Genomic DNA, 5,217 nt, shown 5'->3' with positions numbered 1-5,217 from the left:
TAGGTTTATCATCTATGTGTTTGTGTAGCAGGATAGTGGAACATAGCTAACAAAAGAGCAATACTACTTAAGGATCTTAAAAGTAAAAATGTATGATTCATGTACTGTATATATACTCTTTCATGAACCATCACTAAAACAGTATTTCATACCAGCCAAAAAAAGGGCAAGATTATTATGCTTTTTCAGTGTCGATTTATGCAGCCTTTTTGTTGAAAAGAAATCATTGTAAATAAACTCTTGATTAGGCTTTATTGATTTAAATAGTAACTGTATGAATTAACCAACCTGTATTGGCTCACAGATTTTTCACACTTATATTAACAGCCCCTACATGCCAGGTATTGTTCTAAGCCCTTTATATTAATTTATCTAATTTTTATAAAAACTTATTTAATTTTATTACAGTGAAGTAGGTATTATTATCTTCATTTTACATAGGAGCTTCCAGAGGCAGGAAACCATTAAATAACTTGCCAAAACTCACTGACACTTCTTTTGAGGTTCCGAGGTGGCATTCTAATATAGGCAGTCTAGATCCTGGGCTCTTGTTCTTAACTACTGTCTGGTACCACTTTCTGATGGTGGAGAATAACTCTGAGGACCCAGTGCAGATACTCCTAAAATTCTATACAACATTGACTTGACTCATGAATTTAGATATATTCAGGTAACCTAAATCATAAAAGGTTGAATCATACTTTGAAAGTGTCTGTAAAGTTCATCAAGAGGGCAGTTATTTACCATGTCAGACCTTTGATTAAGTCATAAAGAGCTATACAGCATCTGCTTCCTTGAGGCTAAAATTAATTCCAGTATTTTAGCTATAGCGTAATATGTAATTATTCATTGAAATATGTTGTATTCATAGTTAGGATGTTGCTGAGAACATTACTTTGTTACACATTGTCTTTTTTTCATGAGGGCCTAAGGGTGAAATTTCCCTCAGGTATTAGTACCAGAAATACTTTTACAGCTTATGAACAGCTTGTTTACTATTAGCTGATGGAGAGTGAATTGTGTAGTTAATTACTGTTTCTTACAAAGCTAAAAGCCATGATATACTAACTTCACCCTAGCTTTTAACTTAGTTTTCTCTTTACCCTGCTTTTCACATTCTCTTGTTATTTATCTTGTATTTTTAAAAACAGCCTCAATAGTTTACGGATCAGTTTTACATATTTCATTTAATCCTCATAATTATAGTGTAAGAGAGGTAATTTTATCTTCATTTTCAGGTGAGGAAATTAAGTTGTAGAAATGTTTCTAATACTAATTAGCACTGGAATCAACCCAACTCTTCAAATTGAGATAATTATAAATGATATCAAATAAAGTTGAAGTGGCCCTAGCAGTTTTAAGATGAAGGATTACATAAGGAAAAAGAAAAATGGGTTCTTTCTTTTAGAAATATCTTGTGTTATTCTCAAATATGTTCATATAAAAAATGTAGCTTCATTTCAATATGGTATCTTTCTCCCTGAACTGGACTCTCTTTATACCATCATCTTCTTTGACATTTTCCCTTCAGTTTATATTGAGAAATAATTGATATATATCACTGTATAAGTTTAAGGCATTCAGCATGATGGTTTGATTTGTATATATTGTGAAATGATTACCACAGTAGGTGCAGCTAGCATCCATTGTCTCATACAGATATAGTAAAAAGAAGAAAAAAGGAAAAAAAATTCTCCTTGTGATGAGAACTCTTAGGATTTACTCTCTTAACTTTCCTATATATCATACGGCAGTGTTAGCTACAGTCATCTGCAGTCATTATGTACGTTGTACATTACGTCCCTAGTACTTATTTATCTTATAACTAGAAGTTTGTACCTTTTGACCTCCTTTTTTCAATTCTCCCTCCCCCGAACCCTCTGCCTTGGGCAACCACAAATTTGATCTCTTTTCCTAGGAGTTTTTGTTGTTGTTGGTGTTGTTGTTGTTTTTTAGAGTACACATATAAGTGAGATCATATGGTATTTTTCTTTCTCTGTCTGACATTTCACTTAGCATAATGCCTTCAGTGTTCATCTATGTTGTCGTAAATGGTAGGATTTCCTCATTTTTTATGGCTGAATAATATTCCATTGTGTGTGTGTGTGTGTGTGTGTGTGTGTGTGTGTGTGTGTGTCTGTCTGTCTGTCTTTATCCATTTATCCATTGATGGACACTTAGGTTGTTACCATGTCTTGGTTATTGTAAATAATGCTACTTGAACATGGGGGTACAGATATCCTTTCGAGTTAGCGTTTTCATTTCCTTTGGACATATTCCCAGAATTGGAATTGCTGTGTCATGTGGTAGTTCTATTTTTAATTTTTCGAGGGTCTCTGTAGTGTTTTCCATCATGGCTGTACCACTTTACAACCCCACCAACAATGCACAAGGGTTTCTTTTCTCCACATCCATGCCAGCAGTTGTTCCCTCTTGTCCTTTTGATGATGGCCATTCTAACAAGCATGAGGTGGTAATTCGTTGTGGTTTTAAATGGCATTTCCCTAATGACTAGTGATGGTTAGCATTGTTTCATGTACCTGTTGGCCTTTTGTATATCTTCTTTGGAGACATGTCTGTTCAGGATCTTTATCCATTTTTTAATTGGGTTAGTTGCTGTTTTGGTTTTGAGGTATGTGAGTTCTTTATATATTTTGGGTATTAACCCCTTATCAGACATTTGGCTTACAAAAATTTTTTTCCCACTGTGTAGGTTGTCTTTTCTCTCTGTTGACGGTTTCCTTCTCTATGCAGAAGCTTTTTAGTTTTATGTAGACCGATTTATTTATTTTTGGTTTGTTGCTTGTGCTTTTGATATCATATCCAAAAAATTATTATCAAGACTCACTTCCGTGTTATTTATTCCTATGTTTTTTTCTAGGAGGTTCATGGTTTTGGTCTTGCATGTAAGCCTTTAGTCCATTTCGGTTTTAATTTTTGTGAGTGGTGTAAGGTATGGGTTGTTTCATTGTTACATGTGAATATTCAGTTATCCCAGCACCAGTTTTTGAAAAGACTGTCTTTTCTCCATTGACTGTTTTTAGACCCTTTGTCAAATATTGGTTTATTTCTGGGCTTTCTGTTCTGTTTCATTGGCTTAGTTCTGCTTTTATGGCAATATCATGTTATTTGATGTATACGGCTTTATAATAATAGCTTGAAATCAGGAAGTATGATTCCTCCTGCTTCCCTCCAGCCCTTAGGATTTTTTGGCTATTTGGGCTCTTTGTTGTTCCAAATGAATCTTAGGAATGCTTTTCTACTTTTGTAAATAATGCCATTGTAATCTTGTTAGAGATTGCATTGAATTTATAAATGGCTTTTGGTAATATTGACATTTTAACAATGTTAATTCTTCCAATCCACGAATATAGATCTTTCAATTCCTTAGTTAAATTTATTCCTAAGTAATTCATTGTTTTCAGAAAATTTGTTACTATTGTATAAAGTGCCTACTGATTTTTGTATGTTTTGTATTCTGCAACTTTACTAAATTCATTGATTAGACCCAAGGTTATTTTTTGGTTGAGTCTTTAGGATATTCAATATATAGAATAATGTCATCTGCAAATAGAGACAATTTTACTTCTTTCTAATTCTGATACCTTTTATTTCTTTTTCTTGACTGACTTCTCTAGCCAGGACTACCAGTACTATGTTGAATAGAAGTGGTGAGAGTGGGCACCCCTGTCTTGTTCCTGATCTTAGAGCGAAAGCTTTCAGCCTTTCACCACTGAGTATATGATTTTAGCTGTGGGTTTGTCATATATGGCCTGTGTTATGTTGAGATGTTTCTTCTATGCCTAATTTGTTAAGATTTTTTATCATGAATAGATGTTGAATTTTGTCAAATTCTTTTCCTGTGTCTATTGAGATAATCATATTATACTTTCTTTATTCTGTTGCAATATATCACATTGATTGATTTGCATATGGTAAACCATCCTTGCATCCTAGGGATAAATCCCACTTGATCATTCTGTTATGTTCATGTACTGTTGAATTTAGCTTGCTAGTATTTTATTGAGGCTTTTTGCATCTATATTCATCAGGGATATTGGTCTGTTTATTTTTTTTTTTTCCCCTTGTGTCCTTTTCTGGTTTTGGTATCTGGATAATGCTGGCCTCATAAAATGACTTTAGGAGTGTTTCCTCTTCAGTTTTTTGGAACAATTTGAGAAAGATTGGTGTTAATTTTTATTTAAATGTTGGATAAAATTCACGAGTGAAGCAGTCTGGTCCTGGACTTTTCTTCATTGGGGGAATTTTGATTACTGATTTAATCTCCTTATTAGTAATTGGTCTATTTAGATTTTCTATTTCCTCCTGATTCAGTCTTTGTAAGTTGTATGTTTCTAAGAATTTTTTCATTTCCTCCAGGTTGTCTGGTTTGTTTGCATATATTTGTTCATACTAGCTTCTTGTGAGCATTTTGATTTCTGTGGTGTCAGTTGTATTATCTCCTTTTTCATTTATAATTTTTTTTAATTTTGGTTATTTCTCTTTTTGGTTAGTATAGCTAAGGGTTTGTCAGCTTTATGTATCTTTTCAAAGAACCAACTCTTAGTTTGGTTAATCTTTTCTATTATTTTCCTGTTATATATTTCACTTATATCTGGTCAAAACTTTATTATTTCCTTTTTTTTTTTTTTGGCTAACTTTGGGCTCAGATTGTTCTTTTTCTACTTTAAGGTGTAGAGTTAGGTTGTTTGTTTAGGATCTTTCTTCTTAATGTAGATGTTTATTGCTATGAACATCCCTCTTAGAATTATTTTTCCTGTATCACACAAGTTCTGGTATTGTATTTCCATTTTCTTTTGTCTCAAGAAAGGTTTTTATTTCCCCTTTTATTTTTTGACCCATTGGTGGTTCATGAAAGTTTTGTTTAATTTTTACGTGTTCATAAATTTCATAATTTTCCTCTTGTTATTGATTTTTAGTTTCATTGTGGTCAGGGAAGATACATGGTATAATTTCAATTTTCTTGAATTTGCTGACTTGTTTTGTGGCCTAACAGTTGGTCTGTCCTAGGAAGTGTTTCATGTGCACTTGAGAAGGATATATATTCTGTCGTTGGATAGACCGTTCTGTACATTTAAGTATATTTGATCTATAGTGTTGTTCAAATATAGTGTTTACTTATTGATTCTCTTGTCTGGATGATCTATCCATTGTTGAGAGTGGGATATTAAATTACCAAACTATTATTGTGTTACT

The 5,217-nt window shown here is 32.9% G+C and overlaps 1 protein-coding gene across 1 annotated transcript in view; it reads left to right on the top strand.

Moving 5' to 3' along the window:
• Window positions 1–5,217, top strand: part of VPS8 (VPS8, CORVET complex subunit) — a 255,708-nt gene that overhangs the window by 86,185 nt on the left and 164,306 nt on the right. The gene's annotated exons all lie outside the window — the stretch shown is intronic.

The sequence above is a fragment of the Pteropus vampyrus genome, unplaced genomic scaffold, assembly GCF_000151845.1.
Source record: "Pteropus vampyrus isolate Shadow unplaced genomic scaffold, Pvam_2.0 Scaffold14, whole genome shotgun sequence".
In the NCBI taxonomy this organism is placed as follows: Eukaryota; Metazoa; Chordata; class Mammalia; order Chiroptera; family Pteropodidae; genus Pteropus; species Pteropus vampyrus.
Note: the sequence above shows the minus strand (reverse complement) of the source record. Positions and strands in the feature narration are given on the sequence as shown.